The sequence below is a fragment of the Haliaeetus albicilla genome, chromosome 2 (assembly GCF_947461875.1).
Source record: "Haliaeetus albicilla chromosome 2, bHalAlb1.1, whole genome shotgun sequence".
NCBI lineage: Eukaryota > Metazoa > Chordata > Aves > Accipitriformes > Accipitridae > Haliaeetus > Haliaeetus albicilla.
Genome location: NC_091484.1, coordinates 4,118,582 through 4,143,670, shown reverse-complemented (window position 1 = coordinate 4,143,670; position 25,089 = coordinate 4,118,582). Strand labels below are relative to the sequence as shown.

The window sequence follows — 25,089 nt, the reverse complement described above, 5'->3', positions numbered from 1 at the left end:
CTTGCAGTTGCGAGTGCTTTTTGCACTTCTGAATAGGCGAGGTGAGGCTGGAAAAGCCCAGCAGTTTGCTGCTTGCGCTGATGTTGATGGATGCAATTCCATGACTTTACTAAGCGAGCTTCATCGCCTGCGAGTGAAGCCGGAGTTAAGCCTGGTGTAACACCCTCACTTCACTGTGGGGATGAGCATTTCATTCTCAGGCGTGTTGGAAGTGCTAAAGACATCCCAATAATACCTTTTCTTCATTTTAAAACTTTGATTGTTATATCCAACATGCAGTTTGACACTAGAAATTTTTATGTGGGGTGTTAGTAGGTTTTCAAGCATGGACAATTTGATTCATGAGTGGATTAATCTGATGCATCTTTTAAATGGAAAACTGACATAATTTTCCATCAGAGACCCGCTAATAAAGCACATTTACTCAGTTAATCCATTTTTTTCTGTACTAAGTGCACTCATAAGATATAAAAATATCAAATCAATAGCCAAAGAGTATATAAAAATGAGACTGAGTGATCAGAAACCATGTGTGAGCCACCCTCTCCTTGGCTTCTTGGAGGACTCCGATTTCTGTTTCTGCTGCCGAAAGACCCATTCCCAAAGTCGCCCAGGACAGCGAGGCTGCAAAACCCCAGGTGTCCTTGCAAGTCCCAGAGGGGAGCGGGTGCAAGGAGCCACCTGCTTCCAGGGGTCTTGTGGCATCAGCTCTCCTGCAGCCCTCCCTATTTTTAGAAGTAGCTAGTTTGAAGCTGGTGGGTTTTTCTTCTTTATTAGTTTTTTTTATTATTATTGCAGGAGGAGCTGGGTAGCAGGAATGTGTGTAAAAGACAAAGCATCTTCCAGTACATTTGTGCAAGGAGCCCGTCCCAGCCTGCCAGGGAATCTGCACAAACTCCCCTTTTTTATTTTTCAGTTGGAGTACAGCAGTGTTATTTCAAAGAAAATGCCTGCACAGCCTTCTCTCTGCAAACACTGCAACCATCATTCGATCAGTGCAACTCTCTCGCGTGAGCTCATTTAACAAGCGGTTGCTTTGCAGGCTGTGGAGAATTGCCTCTTACCTAATAATTCTGCTAATTTGCTTAACTTTCCCAGATTGCAAACAGCCCTGCTCTGAACAAGCAGCTTTCTAAATGAACCCCCAGATAATTTCTTGACAAGAGGGGAAAGGAACGGTGGATGGCTTGGGAGGTTGAAGCTCACAGTCTTTTATTTTTGACCTTTGGGCCAGCATTCAGATTTGCTTGTTGGGAAAACTGTGTTCAGGATGTATTTTCTTCAGGGATTTACGCTACCCTTTTGCTTGTAATTATTCTCACTTGATGTCTCCCATAAATTAAAGATGCTTCTATTAGCGAGCTCCAGTCCTCTCAATTATCTTGCTAAAGTCTCCTTATTTGAGGCTGGGAGCTACACCACCAGGATTGCCATCCTTGCAAAGCTCCTGGTCAGTGGCTACAGGCAGGGAAATAAGGAATGTACATGGGTAATACAAATGTCTGAGCAATCCCAGAAAGAAATGAAAACTGCAGTGAAGGTAAATGTCAGACTATTTAAAGACAATGTTAACTATTGATTTTTTAGAGGAGACTACCTCTTCAAAGGATGGCAAGCATGCCTTCAGATACAGATGAGGCAACCTAGATGGATGGCGGAGAGAGGGAGGCGAGTGAACTGGGAAGACAGAGATTTTCCCGGAGAGCAAAATGAACCCTTTATGAAGCCTTTGGGATTAAAGAGGTGGCTTAGTTCCTTCACAGCGTCCACCCTTCAACCCATTTAAGCACCTTGCCTTTTCCAAGACGTGAAGGGCAAAGAAGCACTGATGAGCAATAAAGAGATAAGCAGCAAAGTACTCCTTTCACCAGTGTTTTCCAATGAAAAATGAACCCTCAAGCACACCCAGTGATTTGTTGTCTAAGTGGCAAAGCTCACCCAAGTTCCTGATTTTGCTTCCAGCAGAGATGCTCATTGCTCATTCTCACACCCTGGAGCAAGTTGGACTTGTTGTGCAGCACTTGCTCTTCCCACCCGGACCACCACCGCGGCGGCTGGGACCTGCATTTGCCGCTGGTGCGGAGATGCGGGCAGCTAGCAAAAAGGGGGGAGCAAAACTATCATTCGCTGTGTACCTACAGCTAGGAACCTGTGGGAAATGAGAACCAACCTGGCAATTTTCTATTATCCTTTGGTACAACAAGAGAGGCTATGATTTCCTACGGTTTAAGAGAAGCTAGAATAAAAGCCTTGTTTTTTAAGAAATACATGTGTGTATATATATATTAGAAAAAATAGGCATATATATGTACACAGGCATTTTTTTCTTTATATATTTATACTTGCCTTATGGCCCATGCTGTGATATCCCTGCCAAAGCACCCAGGAGCCGATATTCCTGGCCTCGGTTGCATGCATCTGCAGGGAATTGTGCCTTTCAAGCTGTAGTGCAGAGACGATGCTAAACATGGTGCTTTGGGAAAACGGCATGATAAGAATTTAGTTAGGGGATTTAAAGGTCTTCCAGACCTGCATTTTCAAAAAGGGAAACTTCTTATCTCGATGGGTGTTTTGGAGCAGGAGGAATGAAGGATCTAATCTAGTGAAGTGTAATGTCAGGGAGGGCAAATTAATTTTGCATTTGGATACAACGCATTTTTTAAAGGCTAATTTGGGTCTTGAAAGAAAAATTGTTATACGCATCCACACAGCCAAGGAAATGGGTGACGCTGGGGGATCGCTACTGACTTTGGCACGTTTTGAAGTGGGTACACGAGAGGAACACACCCTCCCAGCACCCTGCGTTTCCCCTATACAAGTCTTTAGGGCGCTTCAGTTTGAAGATCCCCAGAGGGCTTATAACCCCAGGTCGCCGCCTTTGGCAGCCAGCTCGAGTTGCAGAAAACTCAAATTCCTGGTAGATCCTAAACACAGCGCAATACGGTATTACTGCCTGGGGTAACTTTTGGTTTAGATGTATTATTTCAATAAGGAGGTCTTCAGACAGTGTTAAATGACAGATGATATAATTTTTGAATGCGATGTTCATCTGAATTTTATTTTCTGATGTTTTGACTCATTGACTTGATGTGTCTCTATTATGCACACACCTCTGGAGATGATGCTGGCAATGATTATGCATAGCATTGAGTTAGTGAATAAAACTACTCCAGGAACTGCTTTACAGATCACAGTATCGTTTTCTCTGTAATTGTCCCACAAACGGTGGAAGTTATATGGAGAGAGCAGTGTGCTCTGACAGACTGCATATTTTTGCAGTGTGCATCAGATCTCACTTTGGCCTCTGAGACTTATTTCTGATGGTTCTTGGGGATTTAACTTTAAGACCAATGTATTTTAGTATCCATATATGCTCCACTGTTCATGTCATCCGGCAGCAACTGAGGATGAGCTGTCTCCTTAATATGGATGAGACACCAATTTATCTAAGTTATCACCTCCCAATCTCTCATTCATCTCTGCTGTTAACTGCTGTGTTTCTGACATCCATACCTAAACTATCAGCAACTTCTTCTCCTTCAATTGAAACCATAAGTAATTTTTGGCTGGAAGTTCTTGTTATGTATATAATGGCTTCTTCATCTCCCAGCTAGAATTCAACCACGAGGTGACTGAATCAGGCTCTGGACACCGCATTTTAAACCCACAACATTGCACAGATCCACGCAGCACACTAAATCAAAAGTCAGGGTGTCTTGCCGCCATCTGAAAATATATGACCAAATTAACATGTCCCAGGCTTACTTTGAACAACACCACTGCAGCCCCAGTTGTGTACAGCCCAGGCACTCGACTGCAAAGTCAGCAATACCTTCCCCCTTCCTGATGCATTCCCAAACTGGCAAAACTTAGCCTTACTCCTCGTATTCTCTTTATAGAAGCTCCCAGTGGTATTATGTATCAAATAAAGGTCTCATTACTTAGTTTCTGGTTCCTTCATGCCATTGCTCTCATTAATCATCCTGTTCTTCAAGCCGGTGCTACAAGCCATTATGTCTCGCTCCCCACCCCTAAATTAGAGGTTCCCTCCCCTGCAGTTCCCCTGTCCCTCCGTGCTGTACGTGCCACGGGGAGCACCGACCCTCTAGGGACCTCCTGGCCATGAGCTCTGGGTTTGAGTCTTAATGCAAAGAGGTGGTCTTTCCCTTTCTGCCCAGTCTCATCCCGGGGCACCTGGGGATGCTCCCGCTGCTAAATACCCCAACGCTATCAGCTTTGTGTCTTGTAGCATCTCTAGATGCAGCCCTCCTCCCAGCAAAAAGGGAAACTCTTTGGTTGTGCCCCAAATCTGTTAACTGAATCCCCGATTTCCCTCCAAAAATTGTTACGAAGAATTGAGGACAGGGAATCTGCATCATCTCCTTCGCCCCCCGTTCAAGTTCCCATTTGATTTCATTTCCAGGGAGCAACGAGGTCCAGCAGAGATCACTCGACAGAGTCCCACTCTGCGTTTTCCCCTGGCAGAAGCGCTGCCCTTGCCATGCAGCAGCACTTCTGTTTGCAGTGGGGGACCCAGGGAGTTTGCTACTTTCTCTGGGTAATATATTTTTCAGGAGCACAAATGACTTGCTTAAAGCACTGGAATGTAATTCCCTTTGTGCTGAGGATGAAATGCAAAAAGGCGGAAGAGCCAGGGAGAGCAGATCCCCCCTCAGCTCTATGAATTCACCAAATCCAATGGTTTATTCATTTTAATTAGCCTTGGAATTCATATATAAGTGTGTGTGTATATATATATACACACGCACACATATGAATTCATATAATGACACATAATTAATTTAGAGTTTGGCATTTCAGAACAGGTAATTAAAATAGTTCATTGTTGATTAATCACTTGCTAAATAAATTATTAGCAATATCACTGTTAGCATTATGTTTATTACTACAATTTAGAGAAATTAAGGCAGTTCACTTACATTAAATTAAACATGAAAGCGCAGATGTAATGTACCCTAGACAATATCTATTTACTCGGAGAACAAATGTGATGTGTGCATTACAGTACATTTGCTAGGTCATACATCTTGGATGGCCTCTTCATGTCACCACCAGAAACCTAATACCGACACACAGATGATTCCCATCTCTTTCCGTAAATATAAAAATAGGATCTGCTGGACTTTAGCACTTGTTCTGCACTGCAGCGTGCTCCAGGCAGCTCTGGCTGAGCTGCGGATGCTGAAGGCAGCTCGGACCCGTGTGGGATGCAGGGTGGCTCTGCGGCACCGCAGCCAGACCTGGGGAGTGGGGAGGTAACGGGGGCGTGAAGGGCCACACCAAATGTAACCCCCCAAAAACCAGAAATGGGAAAGAAAATCAAATTTTTCACTCCTCAGCAGGACCCCGGGCCACCATTATGAGCCAGATTATAGCCAAACTGCACAGAAATGGAATAAATCTCAGCCTGACTCTATGAGGTGCTAAAGGCTTAAACAGATTGTTTAAGTATAAGTTGAATTTGATTTTCAAGCAGCTCTCGGCTGGGGTGGGGAAAGATTTTGTCCTGTGGGGAAATAGGTACCCCTTGCTTTTGACAACTGTTTTGCCTGGAGGATGTTCAGCCTGGAGTCTAAGGGAGCAATAGGGAGAAGTCAGTAGAGATGAAGAGGGCACAGAGCACCTCACGACACGTTTTCTGGATCTGTCTCTCTGTGGTTTTATAGCTATAGGAAATAATCTATAATGAGGTGTATAAAATAGCTCTCTGATCTCTTTGCTTCTGGCCCAAAAGAGCACAAAATTGATAACTCAATTATCGCTGCTGGAAATACAAATAAATTAAAAGCACCTGGTGGGAGGAAGGCTAACGGAGGGACACCCATGCAGCATAGCGGATGCTGCTCTTTAATTGCAAGCTCAGAGGCAATTAAAGCCCTGGGGCTCGGGCTGGAGCAGGAGTGGGTGCAGACAGAGCCCTTCGCTCTCAGACACATGGGAATAGTCACACTCAGTGTGATGGAGCCAAATGTCCCTCCGAGCTGATGGCACGGGTTGGCAGAAGCACTGGGACCGTGGTGTCACCTTCCCAACCCAGGAGCAGAGTCGGGGTGAAAGCTTTGGAAGTGGTGACCTCCTTTGGGAAGAGAGGGACCGGTTGAATGACCGGTGAGCTTAGCTTGGTTGTGGGGTGAGGAAAAGCAGGGTTGGGTTTTAACAGTTTTCAGCATAAGAAAATAATTAGTACCTAATCCTGTCCCCAGCAAATTCCTGGGAGTTTTTGTTCTGAATTTGCAAGCAGAGCGACGTAGGATATTGAGGGTCTTCTTCAATTTTTGCCAAGTCATCTAGCATTTGCAAAAACCCCTCTCTCCACTGAGGCTTGTTTTTAATGACTCCTGTGCTGAATTAACAGTCTACACCGGTGTGACAATGACAACAGTCACTAATGACCACTCTGTTTGTCTAAGCCACATGCTGAGCACTGATTTCAGTCCCTGCCACAGGCTCTCTTTGCAAAAAGGCTTCTGGGTCTTTTTAAGCAATTTAAAATGTGTAGGATGAGCTGGCCTGTCCATCCCTGCTCCTTTGATATTTTGCTGCCTGGAAGTGTCCTTGCATCAACAGGGAGCACCTCTAGGGAAGTGTGACCTGGAATGATATGAAGAGCAGGAGGAGAAAAGCCTTTGAAATTTCATATCGCGTTCTGATGACCCACCCAATAACCAGTGAAATTATATTTAAACAATCTGCCCTTTGATGCAATCTCAACCAGATCAGAAGGGCAAGTGCAGTTTTGTGGAAAGGCCTGTTTTTAGTAGGCAACACACTTCATGGCCCCGTGGAGGGCGTGCGATGGTGCAGACACATGGGATACATGCAAGTAGTATTTTAAAAAGGAAAGCAAAAGCACTCCAGGCGATGCCCAAAATCTTTGTGCCAGAAACATTCCACCATATCACATCGAACAGGACATTTTCACCCATGAAATTGTTTCTTGCATGCGGGAGGGCATAGATTTAGCTTTGTGTTGTGCCATTGCATGGTTCAAACGATGCAAAACCCCGGCAGGGTCGCACACCCTGTGATGGCCGTGCAGGGGAGGAGGCATCACCTGGGGAAGGTGCCAGCTTTTCTCATCCCAAGCACCGTTCCTCCCACTCAGCCTGCCCATAGGCGTGCGTTGCTTTTCTGCTGGAGCAAAACAGGGCAGCACGATAATATTCACTTTATGAACATGACAGGTTTTTATTTAGGCAGCAGCATCGCCCATGAAGAAGCCCGGTGCACGTCATCCTTCCTCTGCCCATTGTGCGGGGCAGATGTTAGAGCAATTCTATCTGAAAGCTTTTAGCTCCCATAACTGATGATTTATATTTGTGCTGTAATAGCCAGATATGGCAATAATAGTAAGGATTTAATTGTTTTAATGAAAGCGGCTTTTGCTGCATTTGAATCAATTTGCTAGGTTTGGATGATGGAATATAAGACTGGATTTGGCCATGCTTTCCCTATGCCCTGAACAAAAAGGTACAAGCCATTTGAAAAGAACTAGCTTGGCATACTAAAACTTTTAATAAGTAATATCTGCATAACTAGAGGCAATAGGAACAGCCCAACCTGAAGAAAAAGGGTTTTACAGGAATTAGTGTCTCACTGTCACATTTGTAAAAGGGACACATGCATTCTTCAGATCTTTGCACATTAATGGCTGTATTTGATTCAAAATACAGTCAGTGAACCCTCAGTAAATGGAATTAAATGGTATGTGTCTGATTTGAGGGTGACAATCCACCAATTGTTTCTTGTTTGAATTACTACCTGCGTGGCTGGGCACAGCGGTAATTGAAACTATAATGTTTCATTCCTCTTTAGCTATAATTTATCTGAAAAGTTCATTCACTGCTATTCTATTCTCCTTCCTGAAATCTCTCCCTTTACCATTACCGTGCTGTCAGGGACCACATCCTTTCTGCGTGCCCAGATTTTGACCTGGCTTGGGCTCGGCAATTCAAGCACACGAGCAACCTGCGTTTCACTGGACCAGCCCCATCTGCCCCCCCCTGCTTTGGCCACGGGCCACTGACTGGGGGCTCGGCTGCTCTGCAGGGCATAGGGCTCCTTTTATTCAGCCTCAGGTCTCTGGTTTGCCTTTGGCTTAGAGCTCAGGTGAGCACATCCTCACAAGGCTCTTCAAATTTCCCTTCAAAACCAAGAATTTGCAGTGGCATTGAGACCATCTCATTTTGTGTGACCACGATTAACTACTGCAGGACTGGACCTACTTGTACAGCGATAGCTGTAAATGGAGAGGTATCAGAGGTTACACTTTCTTCTATCTGTGCCTTGTTTCGTTGCTTTACGTGGTTCTTACACGCTATACAGAGGTGTCCGTAGCGGAGAATATGCTAGGGGTAACAAATATATTGCCTCTCTCTTGACACTACCCGTTCATAAGCAATTTCCAGTCTGTTTTCACCCAATATTGATAAACAGAGGAAAATGGAATGTGTTTTATTCACCCATAAAGTCTGACATTTCCAAAGATGGAATCAAATTATCCTCCTCATCTATCTGCAGATAGCTGGATTGCTGGCTAGGTACAACTTTACACCCGCAGAGTAATGACACCTAGTAATGACACCTAATTTCTGAGATTTCAGAACGAGCTGGTCTGAGACAAACACGGTTATTTTTCTTACAAATAATACAAAGCACAAAAACCAGACTGTGTCCCAGGATGATGGTGCTTATTCCATGGGACCAGGCTGGAAATCCCTGGGAAGCCCTTGTCAGCAATGGGGCAGGTTCTTGGCAGAGGCATTTCTACAAAGGCATTTGCATCTTCTTGAGTTGGTGCCACTGCCCGTGGTCTGGTTATGATTCAGGAATGATGAACCTTGGATTTTGTCCTTGCTTTTGGGGTGATTTAGATGAAAATCCCATGTGGCTCGTGTGCAGGTTGTCTGGGACTGTGGTGATGCTATGAGGAATTGGAAGGAGAGACAGAACTCTCTGCTGCCCGCAGACACAGAGGGGTGGAAGAAGGAACAAAGAGGAGGTCTTAGGAAAGAGGATAATGAGATTTAAAAGATAATTAAGGTTGCTGGTTCCCAAATACCACAGTGCTCATAGCTGGGCTGGTGAGCCCAAGGGAAAGCCAGTGTTGGAGTAAAGTTGGCAGCTGAGGGGGGGCTGCAAATCTGGAAGTGCCGCTGCAGGGAGGGTCCTCGGCACCTCCAAGCCCCAGGGCTGGTCCCTCTCTCCAGCACCAGATGTGCAGAGATGCTTCTGCTCTGGGAGGCATTCATGGCATTGATCTACCAACCTTCACCTCCACCGGGGGATCCTGGCACCTTGACAAAGCATTTGTGTTTGAATCTAGGCTGAGCTAAGGAGATGGGTGGAGAATAGCAATGAGCAAGGACAGACTGGCATCTAAATGTGGAAGAACTGTGGCAGCCCATGAAGAGAGAGCTGGGGAAGGGTTGGGGATGGAGTGAGATGAAGCACCTGGAGGACAAGTGCTGAGAGGGGACCACATCACTCAAGGGCAGAGGAGGAAAGTTCCCCCCCAGGGAATTCCCTGCGTTTCCATACCAGCACCATGAGGACTGGTTGGTCCCTGTGGTGATGGCAGATCAGGGGAAGGACGTCTCTGCTCCATCCTCTTCTGGACCCAAAAGCTCTTGAGTTTCCCCTTCCAAAGCTGATAATGTCACATCCACCAGCGCAGGAAAGCGTAGGGCTCTCAGTGGGCTCGAATGTAGTAACTGTGCTGGGCAGAGGGAGAAATACCAATCCAGGTCATGGCATTATTTTCTCTAACCAAATCCCCAGCAGCAAAAGCAGTCCCAGCTGCCTCAGATGGGAATTTCACCCCAAATGAGATGTGAAGAGTTAGTCTACAATGTTCTCCCACTGCTTCCATACTTTCACACAGAAACCATTGCATACACATAGACTGTCTTTGTTAGGGATTGTACTTCATGCCTGGGGTCACAACCGTACCAATTTAAACCACCATTTAAACCTTGCCTTTTCAAGTTTACCCACTAAATATTTTTTTTTTGCTTGCCTTAGAGTGCAGGCTGAATAATTAGAGCAAGTGGCTGCATTTCTCAAAATAAAACTGGGATTTGTAAGCACCAGAGGACGTCGACGGTGCTGGAAGGGAAAGGTAATTGACATTCCCTTCGGGAAGCCTCTTCAAAAATTCAGGCTCTGGTTGCTTTGGATTTATTGTCAGTGGTGCAATACAGGCAGGGAATATGATAATCCTTGCAAGCAAACAAACAGCACAACCAAAAGCAACCAAAGCAGAAGTTCAGCTCTGCTGTGTGTCTGATGGCAGAGAGGGACTGGCTGTGACCTGGCTGATCTTCCAGCTCCTTCATATCAACCATGACGTTAGGGTATCACAATAAAAAAAAAAAAAAAGCCAATAAAGTTCTAAATGGGACTGAAAGGTCTCATCAGCAAGTGCAGGACCCTGCAAATGAAGGGCAGGAGGGGCTGAGCACCTAGCTGTCCCTGGGGCACTGGCGGGAATGTGGTTGTCCAGGCACTGGCCACTCCAGAGCATCCCGAAACGCCGCAGTGAAGTCCCGCTGCCCGCAGCGGTGCACAGCGACACAGCGCTGATTAACTGCAGGCTCCCCCAGGCTTGCCAGGATTTCCAGAGAAGCAATGGAGAGAATTTGTGTGGCATCCCACACTCCACCGTGGTGAGAGGAGAGACTGTCTGCTCCCCAGCCCGCATGCCATAGATAACTAAATACCTGTATATGTGAGATATATATATATATATATATACACACACACATGCACCCACAGTGCTGCAAATGCGGTGTATATGTGCCAGGTGCACAGCCTTGATTAACTCTTGCCTGAGTCACCCCTCCTCTTGCAACAACCTGTGCATTAAACGATACTCTTAGGAGATGAGTTTGCACCAGCCTCTCAGCAGCTTCTGCTTAAAGGGCAGCTCTGATGTCCTTGCTGTTGGGATATTTCCAGAAGGGAATAAATTGTTGTCCCTTATCCCAGTCCCCCTGTTACAAATGGCTTGGTCTTTCTGAGATGGGCACTTGCTGGCGGTACTTGCACCAGGGCTTTGCAGTACCCGGCAACCCAGCCTTTGTGTGTTAGGACGTTTTGCTCCCAGTTAGGTTGAAGCAAAGGCTCAGCTATTGCTCATTCATCTGGATTTACAGAAGCACTTGCAGTGCCCTGAGCTCCAAACTGTTGCAAAATGAATAATATAAAAAAAAAGTTTTAAAATCCAAATTAAAGCAGAGCAGCTTACCATAACACAGACCCGACAACCGCGCTGTATCAGATGCTCCACTCCTGCAGCACCGACCAGGGAAGGGGTTTGCTGGGTGCTGGGGTGTGATGACCTTGGGGCAGGTTGGGCAGAGAGCGGTGCTGGGGGCTGTGAGAGCTTGTAGCAAATCCAGCTCCTTCTTCCCCACCTGCAAAGGGTCTGGGGGAGTTTTGCAGACCCTTCAGCTCTTTACTAGGGGAAGAGAACAGTCTCGTCCCTCGCCTGCTTTTGAAGGTGCTGCTCCCCACCCCAGGCTGTGCAAGCCTTTGACATTGCCACATCTTTACCACTCAACCTGATGGACCACATGCCTCACTTCTGCCCAGCACCTCTCTTTTCTCATTCAGTGATTTTGTAAAAGGGTGTCTCCAAATCTCCCCTTGTTGTACCTCTGTTTCCAAATTGCACTTGGGTGTCTTGTGGTTTCACTGCCGCTGAGAGTGCAGCAGCTATGGTGCATCCAAATAGCTGATTTTTTTTTCAGGATCTGAGTCAGGTCTTGCTTCCAGTGATATCAGCTTGGCTGCTGCGGTGGGAACACAGTGTTAAATGTGTTGAAGTGAAGGAGAAAAACACTTGGGAGCATCAGGTGCAGCACGGGGAAGCGGCTGGCAGGCTGTACCTTGGCTCCCCTCCACCCATGCTGCCCTGGACATCGAGGTCCCTGGGCCTCCCACTGCTGCCCATCTAAATTCGGTGCCTGCCTTGAGCACAAAGCAATGTCTGCCCTCCTGGGCTGCTGAGCTTCTGCCCGGGAGATGAGGAACACAGCTCATCCCCGGTGGTGGTAAGGACGTCCCGCTTTGCCTCCAGCTCAAATGCCAAGGTGCTGCCATGGTATTGTGCCCATGTCCCTAGATATTTTTCCATGCTCCAGAGGCACATGTGCACCCGTGATATCCCCGTGCGCCATCCCCTTGGCCCGAGGACACGAAGCCCTCAGAACTGCGGGTACAACTAAATGCCTCCCCACACAGGGCTGAGAAGGGGAGGGCGGCCAGAAGGGCTGTCCGTAGTTATCACTGCCAAGGAGAAGGTCGTACCCTGATGATTCCCCCTGACCTGAGCAGGGTTTCCCTGCAGGAGACCCAGAGGAGAGGGGGACCCCGGTACTTCAGGTGCAACTGGTCCCCACGACCCTGCACACACGCACACACCTGGGGAGAGGGTGCCCCTCCATTCTCCATCCTCCGTAGCTCCAGGGGTGCTTTGGGAATGCAGCGAAATGATTAGATTTAGAAAAAGCCTGGGAAGCACTTAATTCATTATTATCTGCAAGCCACTTATGCCATGGAAAAGCGTCCTCAGGGCGCCAGGCACGGGGTTAGCTCCAGTCGTAAAAATTGCCTGCGAGCAGAAAAGGTTTGGTCCAGCAGCACGAATCCTGCCGAAATCAGCGGGAGGTTCGTGCCACGGAGCTGGGCTATGCCAGGGAAGGAGCAAAGCCTCCGGTGGGATAGTGATGGGAAAGAGCTGCAGTGGTCCCGGCCGGTCTGCAGCCAGGACACGCACCGGCATCGCTGCCCGCCGAGCCACCGTGGCGGTCACCAGAGGCCACGCGGGTCCCACGCTGGCTGGGGGTCTGGCCACCACATGCTCGCACATAATTCCTGACCTCCAGTCGAAAATATAATTCTTTCTGCCACGTCTGACATTTAGCTGTACAGCGATCCTTGCCAGGAAATTGCCATCATTTCAGTTCTGCTCCCAGCTACCGTTCTGATTTATATTTTTGTTTTTATCCAATTTTTCTGACTTGTTTTGGTAGGGTGGACAAAATGTTCTCACTCAAGACAGATGACAGTTTGCCGATAAGAGGAGCAACTTATCACAAACAGCTCCGATTCTTTCTCAAATGCTTAGTCTGTTGGAACAGCTTTAAAGTCTAATGTGATATTGTAGGTTAGCCCCAAATCTGCTTTCCCTCCTGTATTTCATACTTTATGGCTCTGAGCATCACTCCTTTTAAAACAAAACACTTCAATCTTTTTCAGATCATCCATGCTTTTCTTCCCTTTTTTGTTTTTTTCCCCTCCTCTTAATTTAACTGTTTTAAAACTTCCTTTGGTATGGCAAATAAAATAAACATCGTAGATGAGTGACCTCTTGGAAGCCTGTTGTCCTTGAATCTAACTTTAGAAATCATTTGTCACAGGCACAGAAATGTGCACTGCAATCAGAATTAGCTGCCAGAATTTTTTTCTTTCAGACAATTATATTGTAATTTGAGTGGCATTCTTGATAATAGTTCAGGTTCTCCAGCCTTCCCCCCATGCCCCAGCAAACAGTGCACTAAAAAAGAAAAGATCTCTCCTATCCTGCTTTAAAAATTCTTTTTTTATTATTTATCACATGGAAAATAAATGAAAGGGAAAAGAGAGACAAGGAAGTTGAACAGCTTTGAGCTCTGGAGATAAGCCCAGTAGGCTAAGAGGGTACTCTACAGTCGGTTTTAGTTCAGCAAAAACAGGACATTCTACCAGAACTGGGTGAATAATTTGCAATTAGTAATTTGGGCCAGAAAAATTCAGGTTATTTCAAAACTTGCAGCTTTACTGAGTGAAATGCCCTCTTCTGCTCATGATTTGTATGCTAGCAAAGCATAACATGCTCTGATCAGGTGCTTTCACTGCTTGAAATTGTAGATTTTGTAGCAAAATCACTTTTGGTCTGCAAATGTGTTATTTCGATGTGACCATTTATCGCTAACACTCAGGCTGCATCGATGCCTTGCACAGGACATGGGAAGCGCCGGTGCCTGCGAAGGGAAAAGCCCCTGGGCACGCGTATCGATGAGCAGCTCAGGTACGTTCAAACCCCCTCCTCTGCAGAGCAGTGATACCACCAGAGCTCACTTCAGTTGCCCATACTGATATTTGTGTTGCAGATACATTTTTGTGATGCCTGTTCCGCGGCACGAGTGCTTGGGTGTGCGGGATGGGGCTACAGCAGGGCTCTGTCAAAATTCAACTGGGATTGAGTCTTTGTGAATAACCCATTGGATTGCTCCCTCCCCTCTCCATTAAACAGATAGTTTCAATTTTTATATATCAATTTTTATACAAGCCCCCGTCGCTGAAACCACCCTGTGTATCTGCCTGTACTGGCATAACTGAGTAACCAAAAGCTGGTGAGCTCTGCTGGGTGCACATCCCCTGCAGGACAGCACGGAGGGACAGGATCAGTCATTGCACCCCAGAAAGCTCCTGGAATTCTTTTGGGAGCTCCTGCTCCCATCCAGGGTGATGGCAGGTGGTTTCACATCGCCGCAGGGTACACAGGGTAGGAAGAGCACGTTCCTGACTGCCAGATTGAGACCACGGGTGAGACCTGTAGAGGGAACTCACCTGAATTAATACGTTTTGGGGGAAAAGCCTCTGGATTTGTAGCATTAACTGCGAGAGGGAGAAAGAGTCGGTGTCTTGAAACTAGGGTTGCTGAAGCTGCTGCATGTCGGTCGCTCAGGGGTCAGGTCTCTCGGAGGATTTTGGCAGTCCGTTTCAAAATCTTGAAAGACCTTTTCTGGGGCTCAAAATACAGCCGCCAGCCTCCATTGCTAATCACATCGCTACAAACACCTCTCACTTGTATTTGGAAGGAAAGCGTTTGGTGAAAAGCAAACCTGCCTGGCCCCACTTACCGCACGGTGTCAGGGGAAGGCTCATTTATCAGCCGTGCCTGAGCATCGCTCCTCGATGCCACCGCAAAGCGGCTGCACCTGAGCAGCACTAACCTCTCCCAAAGGGGATTTCACAGCTGTGCCCTGGCCGATGCGGAGCCGGGTTGAGCATCCCTGCAGGCGCAGCACGGATCCTGCCATTGCAGGAGAAGTCACGAGCCGCAGCCTGCAGCCGCCCTGCACAGCACCAGCAAACCTCTCCCAAGGTCAAATCCCCCCGAGCAGTACGAAGGAGCCTCCAGGGACCCCGAAGACTAATGAAGCGTGAAATTCAGGTCTAAACACATGTACGGCCAACAAGGTGCCTCCTTCACACCCGGTTGTTACCTGGAAATAGGGCACGCGGTGTCTTGTAAGGGCACGAGCTTCATTTTCCCTGTGCTTGACCCCCCCCCCCCGGCACTGGCGGCTCCCCCCGTGGCTTCCCAGGCCCCCTGTGTGCAGAGGCAACTGAAGGGGACACGCTCACTTCTCTGCGTGATGGAGTTCTTCTCCTTCCAGTAAAAAAAATATCTGTGTGTGTACTTCTCGCTTGTATCTGAAGAGGAGATACCGTGCGCCCAGCTCTTTCAATTTTTCATCCTCCTGGAAGGAAAATGTGATAGGGAAAGCCTAAAAATTAAAAAAAGACAGAGTGAACAGCCATACCTATCCCCTTTTTCAACGCAATCCACCCAATTATTTTCCTTCCCCTGCCTTCTTTAATTTTAAAGCTTCCTCTGAATGTAGGTCCCAGGTCAGCAAGGCATTAAGGCACTCCTGAAGTACCTCAACTTTAACCATATCCTGCGGAAAGGACACTAATCATCTCTTGCATCTTTAACTAAAGACACAGCATTTTATCTGGGATCCAGAGTGTGTCTATAAATATCAGCCCATCTCGCAGCCAGGCAAGTGCTCGGTCCATTACAGAAATGGGTAATCTAAATCACAGAGCTGGCCAGGGCTCGCCCATGGTTAATCTTTATAATAGGAGGGAGCTGGACCAAAATCTGTGTATAGCTGAGATGGCAGGAGGTCCAGAGAATATATACAGTGCAAACACCAGGGAAAGCTATTCCCATAAAGATGTCCAGAATAATCCCGTCTTCTCCAGATTCTCTCGCAGCCCCATGGGCCACCTCGGGACAGAGGTACCTGCACAGGCGAGCGGTGGTGGCTGCTCTGGAGGTGAGCAGGTAGAGGACATATCTCAAGGGGACCCTTCAGAAAATAAGATGAGCAAAAAACCTAATTCTCAGCTCTTCTGCTGATGGAGGAGGCTGGACGGGTGATCACAGTGAAGAGAAAGTGGGCAAGAGAGCTCCTGAAATGCATCTGTACATCTAAATGCAAAACCTAAAGGGATTTCCAACCCTCTGATTTTTGCTAGCATTTTGCTTGCTTTTTATTATTCTAAATACACAGTTTCTTAAGGCACTGCTCCCTCAGAGAGGGCAAACCTGTATGACACCAAAAAAAAAAAAAAAGCCTTTTTTGAAGCGGAGTGGGCTGTGGGTTGGGCTGGAAAAGGAGATCTCCCTTCTTCCCCAAGCACAGCCTGGGGTCCCTCTGCAAACCCCGGGGCAGATGCTCACCTGCAAAGGCTGTTCCGACACGCTGCTGTCGGCGGTGATGCTGCCAGGGACGATGCCAGGCCATAAGGTGCTGTACGCTGCTCTGTGTGTGGTTAGAGTCATTTGTTGTGGTTAGTAAGCAAAATGACCCAAGCTCATTTCTGTTCTGTGTAGAGCAAGGAAAAAAAGGGAATAAAAGAACTAATTTCAAAGTAATTTGCTGGGGATTTTGTATATGACCAAGAGGTCTGTAGAAAGTGGGAATAGTTGCAAAAATCTAACATGGCCCTTTAGAGAAAAGTATCGCAAAGTTATCAAACGTCGACAAAGTGTGGTCGTTTCAATGCATTTTGCATGTCTACTGATCACAAACTGCCCCACTCCCATCTGCCCTGCCTGGAAGCTGCTTTTCTGGTTAGTTTGATGGGGTTTTGGTCAAATCTCAAGAGGGATGTCACTGCACCAGCTGGTGGCTCCTTGGCAAGGATTCGGTCCTGGGGGCTGGCACATACAGGGTGTCATCCTCCTCTTCCTCCTCCTCCTCCTCCTCCTCCGGGATCAGCCACCGCATGGACCTGGCACAGGTTCTGCTGCTCTTTTCTGTTCCCCATGTCTCTGGGGAAGCACAAGGAGATGTGGGGTGGGCAAAGTCCCCTACCCATGGGACAGAGAGCACAGGAGTCCCTCCAACCGTGGAGATAAATTTCAAAGCCACCACCGAAAGACAGCCGCGTCCCATAAAGTGCTGGCTGCTCTTAGGAACGAAATGGAGATTTCTCCCGCTAATTATAAAAATGGCAGGCAAAACCCTGCACGATATGATTTCTTACATTAAACAAATTTTATGGCGGAGAAGACTTTTAGTGGCACTATTTGCAGACCTGGCCTTTCGCCAGCTCACTGTCATTAAATCTGCCGATCTTAAGTATCAGCTGCACTTATTCAAAGGGGCTATAAATAACCCCCTGAAGCCTATTAAAAGAGCCAGCTTCCTCGGGCTGTTTGTCAAGCCTGCGGACAGACTGACATCGCGAGCTTTGGGGTGACTCTGGCTGGTGCTGAGCACGGGCAGCGCAGCACTTCTCGGGACGGGTCTTTCACACGCTCACAGATTTATCTTTCACGCTGCAAGACACACACGACTTTTTCATTAAAAGAAAACCTCAGTTTACGCTGGCAACAAATAGCACTTGTTTTGTTAGGGCTGGACAAGTCCTTGACCAAATGCCTGAAGCCTGGAGCTGTTTAACCTTCACCTAGCTGCAAGGGTTAAAAATGAACAGGAGCATGGGGAGAGGAGAAGAAATGGAGCTGGGATATTTTATAAGACAAGGAGGTGTTTTAATGTAAAATATGGAGAAGTCACCACTCCCAGGACGTTTATGTGCTATCAGTCACACTCATGCTCAGGACTGCCACCTTTCTGGCTCTCCTCTAGCATTTGCCTGGTAAAAAACTGTCAAGCCCACAGCGGGTGGGTGCCCCCCGCCACCCCAAAATGCCCACGGGTCGCAGGCAGGATGCTCCAGGATGCAGCAACCGTGCTCTGTGTCGCTGGAGCAGCCCCTATGAAAAATGGCTAGCAGTACTAATGTGTGCTTAATGACCCATGGCTCAGAAATGACTAAGATGCAGGAATTAAATTTATAATCAACTTCCTTCCCCCCCACCCCCCGCTCCGAAACCTTGAAACCAAAGTTCCTAATCAGAAAAGTCCATGAAAGTGCCTCTTTGCTTCCAGGCAGGGCAGGTGACTGCAGGCAGCCGCAGTATTGAAGTTGGGTGCTGTCACCGTGCCAGGCATGACACGGGGCTGCTTCGGTGGCGGGGTAAATTGATGACACAATCTCAGGAGAGCTCACTAGTTGATGCCAGGTTTATTTTTGTAAGTGCAAACTAATGAAATTTAGAGGGTTTAATAATAAAATAAAAAAAAGGAGAAGTTACAATTTAAAAATGAATTTCTTAACCGAACCCAGCACCAATCACATTAAGGAAACGAGCGGCTCAGGCTTTTTCCCAGAACAGCCCCCATGTTTTTTGGCAAGAGGCAGGGAGCTCCAGTTTGTCCCAGTGAAGCTCCTGGCTCTGCAAAAGCAATGGACCACAGCTGCGAGCAAGAGGGGGCTGTGCAGGGTCCCTGCAGACACCGCACCGTCCGTCTGTCCTGGGTTCAAACAGGGGAAAACCACCGCGAGGGGTTTGTGATGATGTTTGCCCTGCAGCTGGCACCGGCCTCATACTGGAGACCAGTTATCCCCTTCCCATTCCCCCACTGCTCAGCCGAAGGGGGACCTCCCTCATCTTGTTCTGAATTTTAAAAGGTAGCAAAGAAATTGTTTAAAAGGCAGCAAAAGGGGAGGAAAAGTAACCATAAACCCACAGCAGAGGCATCCCAGAAAATGAAGACGAGCATCCAGGAGGAGAGCCGTTCAAAGAAAAAGACAACCTTGAACATGTCCCAACAGGAAGGATGCATAATTTAGAGCAACCTAGAGGCATTTTGTAGCTTGTTTATTTTACAGACTTTCTGCTCTCTTCTCTCGTACTTCTCCACTTCTCTACTCGCAGATGTGCCCCTAAATACTCTGATTAAAGAAGATGGAGGGGGGTATTTTCAAGAGCAAGGACAGGCACATCCCCAGTCACTGAGCCCAGCAAGGGCCAAATCTGGAGAACTGCTGTGGTTTGGTTTTGCTCTGAAACAGCGATTCTCTAACCATAATACATTAACGTGTACCAGCTGTAAATAAAATCACCCAGACAGGAGACTTTTCAAAACCATCAGAACTCTCTGTTCCAGCCCTCAGCTGCAAACTGTTTAGGACCTGCAAGAACAGAGCTGGTTGGGGTTTTTCTCGCTTTCCAGCAGAGCCAGGTAAAATGAGCAGAGGCGTGTTAGGCGGTCAGCACGGCTTGGCCTGGGCTGGATTCAAGGCAACACAACCTTGAAGCACGTTCCAAAGGCAGGAGGTGAGGAGGTGAGAAGAAACCTTCAGGTCTCAAGCTGTACGTGCAGGTGCCCTAAGCCCAGTTCTTCCTCTCTCTTGGCTTAGCCCTCCTATCACGGGTTCGCAAAAATCTCTGGAAAACCTCTGGGGACCAAAAGGCAAGTGAGATTATTCCCCAAATGTGATGGTTTTGTGGCAGCCCAGTAAAAGCGCTTGCGTGTGCCTGGGGAACAGTCACAGCAGGTTGAGCTGAACATGGGAAGCGGCTGCCAGAAGAAATCAAGAGGTTGGAGACCGTCTGAAGCAGACACATGGCAGATTGTTTTTTGAGTCATTCTGCATCCACTGCCACGATGACCCTGAAATCCATCTGTGCTGCGACTGGCGGTGCTTGGGCTGAGGTTTTCCCTTCTACTGTGTTTCTCCTGCCAGCTGTTTGGGCTGGTGGCCTTTCTGGAAAAAGGGACACTGGGGCTGGATGAGAAGGAACTGGCACTGGGGAGCATGAAGAAGCACAGAAATCTTTCGGCGTCCATCCCCATCCCTGGGCCAAGGAAGAAAATGAAGCTGCTGAGAAAAGGGCTAATGAACACACCTAGGGAAGTGAGGAGAAGAACATTAATTGCCTGTACAAAAGTGCAGCGAGTCTGAGCAATAAAAAAAAGAGGGAACGACTAATTTATGAGTACAGATTGTATGTGGAGAGCATGACTTAAAGTTCAGAAGAAAATCCATGTGCCTGGAATATTAAAATCAATAGTTGTAACCTATTTAGAAAGAATTGCGTGGGCAAAGAAGGTGCAGGAGGGACAATCGATATCAGAAGTGACATTGCTGTGTTCCAAGCACCACTAGAAACTTAAGAGAAAGTGACCTCAAATACAAATAAATGTCAGAAGACACTTCTCCACACCATCAACTCTCACTAGAAAACAGGGACTACTGGCTCCTTAGTCACATATCTATAATATTTAAGAAAATTTCCCTACGCTGTCCTGGGGAACCTCAATTTGAATGACGTGAGCTGGAGGGCTTGCGCTGCTGGTTTTTGGATTTTCTAAATGTCGTAGAAGAGCGTTTCCAAACCAAAACCGGAAGGATCCTCAACGGGATCATCTTGACAGCTGGAGGACTGATCGCAGATCCAAAAACTAGCCACAGCCAGCACAGAGGTGACCCTGTTTCGATCGTATGTGCTGGGCACAGACAGAAGAAAGCCTGAGCCAGCAGTAGGTCCCTTTGCTTTTCAGTGTTCTAAGCCAGGTCACCTGGAGGATTTTAAACAGAAAATGTGAATGATATTTGGCAACTTGTTGTTTAAAGGCACTCAGGCTCCTAGGGAATCCAGCAAAATCTCAGTGTTGGGAAAGAGAAGGTTATTCTGGTTAAAAACAGAAGTTCAAAGGGGAGTGAGAGTAGGTCTAAATTCACAGAAAGGAAGGAAGGGAGAGTGACTAATAATGACCCAGCCCCAAGCAGGAGGCTGTTAGGTGAAACTTATGGTGAGCAGAGCTGAGGGCAATAGAGAAGTGCTCTTTAGATATAAGAGACTAAAAGTAGTTGTCTAGACAGAATAGCAGACATTAAAAAAAAGTGTATAAAAGGCAGACACTAAATATTTAATTTCTCTATTTGGGGGAAAAAAAAGCTAAGTGAAGTAGCAATGTAATACGATGATGTGAAATATCTTCAGTTCCAACTCAGGATGTTAAACAGCTGCTACTACAGCTAGAGGATCTTTTTGATCAGCAGCCCTCAATATTCAGTGCCTGAGAGTTTTAAAATCTGTCCCAGGAGTGCCCCAGGCCGGCAGTGTCTGCAAGGCGAGGAGTTTTCCAGAAGACCGGAGCAGCGCTGACTTTGTGCCAATGCATAAACGTCGATGAGGAGGATGACTTGCGTAATTATAAATCTGATTGTTTGATGTTGATTTTGTGAAAAATAATGGAAGAGCTGATAAGGGACTTGATTAATAACAATTTAAGGAGAATAACTAATTACAATCAACACGAGTTAATGGAAAATAGATCTTATTAAATGAAATTGATATAATTTTTCAAGAACGTGATTACAGATTTGATTGATTTAGTACATTTCATCAACACTGTTACGTTTGACTTCTGTGAGGCATTTAACTTAATGTTGTCTCATTTATTAGGGAAGCTAAAACAATGTAAAATCAACATGGCATGTGCTAAATGGATGAAAACCCCGCTGATATGTTTAAACATATCAGAGAATCATCCCAAGTGGCTGTGTTTCAGTTCATCACTTCTAGCAAATGGTAGAAAATCAAAACTCATTACAATCAAAGTTTGCTGATGAGATTTGGAGTAGGACCACGGTCAGCATGTGGATCGGTCTCTTCCTCAGACCTGCGACTTTTGTGAACCAGATAAAGCAAACACCAGCCGGTTTAACGTGGGCGCACACGAAGCCACACTTCTAGGAACCAAGTTTTCACCGAGGGGAGGAGGGATCCTATTACACAACGCTGGAAACTTGATAAAATAGCGGAGTGAAATATCTCCAGTGTAACATCTAGTGGGACACTGCAGCTATTTCTGGTGTCTGCAACTCAAGAAGGATGGTGATGAATGGGAGAGGGCACATGAGAATGACTGAAGCGTTGCAAAACATGCCTTATAGTGACAGATTCAAGGACCCCAATACGCTTAGCTTAACAAAGAGAAGGTTAAGGGATGGCTTAATGACAATCCAAATGTATTCAGACAGGGTACAGAAATGCAGAAAGGGAAAGCTCTTCAATCTAATAGACAGAGCTATAAAAAGAGACAGTGACTGGAAGCTGACACTGTTAAATTCAAACTGGGAAGGCTGTGCTTTTTAAATTGGGAGAAGTAACATCAGAACAACTTCCCAACAGATGATTTCATCATCACTGGCCATTTCAAAATCATGCTGGTTTGGTTTTTTTTTGTTTAAAGCCATATCCTGGATCCACCAAAGATCACTGTGAATTGACATACAGACACACACACCACATGGATGAGGTGGTCCTTCTTCGGTTTTATAATGTTCCTAATAATGAGTATTGAAGTCATCATCCCCGAGCACTGAGTGGGACAATTCCCTTTCTCAGAGTTATTAGTCTGGCCTTGGTGGAGACTCACACAGACACCTCAGTGGTATTAGTACTTCATCTTTGCCAGTGGAAAGGCTGGAAAAGTACTATAAACCCAAATGAAATGAACCCAGCCTACATCCCTCTGCTATAAAAAAAAACCCCAAATGCAGTACCAAAGGGAGCAGCTCAAAGCAAGTACATGAAGGACCTGTGTTCCAGTGCTCCAGTTAAATACTGTTGATCCCCATCTGCTGCTTTAGTTTGATAGACTTTTCAGGGAAGTTACACATCTGTATTCCTTAAAAAGTTGCTAAAACTGTGAGTAAAAATGCATGGTTTAATAACACACTTATCTACGCCCAGGAAATCACAGAATGAAAGAGCACCACGATCTCGCACAGTGGGGCTTTCTGCAGGAGCTCTGCCACGTCTCTGCTCTCTGGGAGCAGCTGAAATTTCTCCTTTCATGGAAATTCTTCAGCAGGAGCCCTGGCTGCAGACCCCTCACTCGGGCAGTTCCAGGAGCCACCCATTGACTTCTCCTGGGACTGGTCTGCAAGACCCAGCTGACATAGAATCATAGAATCTCATAGAATCATAAAATCGTAGAACGGTTTGGGTTGGAAGGGACATTAAGGATCATCTGGTTCCCACCCCCCTGCCCTGGGCAGGGACACCTTCCACTAGACCAGGTTGCTCAAAGCCCCATCCAGCCTGGCCTTGAACAATTCCAGGGATGGGGCAGCCACAGCCTCTCTGGGCAACCTCTTCCAGAGCCTCACCACCCTCACAGCGAAGAACTTCTTCCTCACATCTAGTCTAAATCTACCTCTTTCAGTTCAAAGCCATTACCCCTTGCCCTATCTCTACATGCCCTTGTAAAAAGTCCCTCTCCAGCTTTCCTGCAGCCCCCTTTGGGTACTGGCAGGCTGCTGGAAGGTCTCCCCGGAGCCTTCTCTTCTCCAGGCTGAACAACCCCAACTCTCTCAGCCTGCCTTCACAGGAGAGGTGCTCCAGCCCTCTGATCATCCTGGTGTGCCTCCTCTGGACTCGCTCCAACAGGTCCATGTCCTTCTCATGGTGGGGGCCCCAGCACTGAATGCAGTACTGCACGTGGGGTCTCACAAGAGCGGAGTAGAGGGAGAGAATCCCCTCCCTCGACCTGCTGGTCACGCTTCTCTTGATGCAGCCCAGGATACGGTTGGCTTTCTGTGACATCTTACTGTGCATCCAGATGCTCTGGGGACCTAACAGGTATATCTATATAATTTAGATTATTTCTTTTTCTTTGGGTACTGGGACATTATTTCTGGGTTTTCAAGCTCTGAAAACAATGTCAGGAAAAAATTTTCCTTCCAAAGAAATACTGTGAGGGGTGGAGGTCGTTAGATAAGAACTGAAATCCAAAAGCGGGACAATTAAAGTTGTTTCATAATTGATCTATATGTAAGGGACTTTATCTTCTGGTAAGGTCTTTACCTTTAAAAGCAGGTCTTTACCTTATATAAAGAATATAAAAGAGATGTAATTTGTTATCTTAACTTGTAATGAGAACAGCGAAAAAATACTTTTAAGCCCCTCCTCATCTTATTTGTGATTTCACTGTGGTTCTTCAATAGCAAAATCTACCCAGCTGTAAATTTAGGGCCTCGTCGCTGAAGCTGGGAGGCTCGACCTTGCCTCATCCCTGCTGCCCACACCACAGAGCTAGCTGCCCATGCTGAGCACCACCAAGGACTCCAGGTCCTGAGCTGTGCTGGATTTAGCTCTGGCATGATTGAAGCCATCACTGCTGTCCCCACCGCCTGCCACCTCTTTGCTGCTGTGACCAGCACCCGAGACTCACAGCTGATAATCCAGATTATTAATTAGTGGGGAGGAGGCAGCACTGTAGGATGCTGCTGATGGCTGTAGCTAACCCCACACACTTCTGTATCTCCTGCTCAGGGCAGAGGGCATCAGGCAGCAACTTCTTCGGCAGCTCCAATTCAGTCTGCAAGAGCCCTCTGCTCCAAATGCCATTTAATCCAGCTCCGGGTTAGCCAGCCAACAAGATTTCCATTGATTTCAGGTTTTGGCCCAGGAACCGGGCAGATGCTTTTGAACTGAACAACTTAAGCACAATGCTTATGTTTTGTCAGAAAAAGCCTGAACCAGCAGAAACTCTTTTAAAGCCAGGGCAACATCTTTACCATAGAGATAATCACTACTTTAATGTGGTTCACTGTAACAACAGACTGTTTATTAGAACACTTCACCATTTAATTTATTCAGCATTTTATATTGAAGAGTATTTTCATTAGGATTCCACTGCAAAACCGAAGAAGGCATTAAATCTTTTAATATACTGACAGCTCACTTAATTTATTTAAGCACAGGATTCTAATTCAAAAACACAGACCTTACACAGAGCCCTGTCTTTACAGTCCTGGCATAGAAGGTCCTATTAATTTCAGGGTAGGGTGTTATATGAATTTAGTTTGAGATCTGACTACGTGCTCTCCTTTGGTCAGCAGCCTGCTGCA

The 25,089-nt window shown here is 46.7% G+C and overlaps 3 long non-coding RNA genes across 6 annotated transcripts in view; 2 read left to right on the top strand and 1 right to left on the bottom strand.

The window, feature by feature from the left end:
• The window catches only part of LOC138689273 (uncharacterized), a 70,344-nt gene that overhangs the window by 25,134 nt on the left and 20,121 nt on the right, over nucleotides 1-25,089 (top strand). Inside the window, exon 3 of one of the 4 annotated variants that reach the window (XR_011328122.1) lies at nucleotides 1,588-3,180. The exons of the other annotated variants lie outside the window; for them this stretch is intronic. This is a non-coding gene — a long non-coding RNA (uncharacterized lncRNA). Of the gene's footprint in view, nucleotides 1-1,587; nucleotides 3,181-25,089 lie in introns of those variants that run through there. 4 annotated transcript variants of the gene reach the window in all.
• Nucleotides 13,904-21,544, top strand: LOC138689278 (uncharacterized). The gene is made up of 2 exons (XR_011328137.1): nucleotides 13,904-14,095; nucleotides 21,271-21,544. It is a non-coding gene; the product is annotated as an uncharacterized lncRNA (long non-coding RNA).
• Nucleotides 14,473-16,654, bottom strand: LOC138689275 (uncharacterized). The gene is made up of 3 exons (XR_011328133.1): nucleotides 16,547-16,654; nucleotides 15,297-15,581; nucleotides 14,473-14,620 (listed from the first exon to the last, which is right to left on the bottom strand). It is a non-coding gene; the product is annotated as an uncharacterized lncRNA (long non-coding RNA).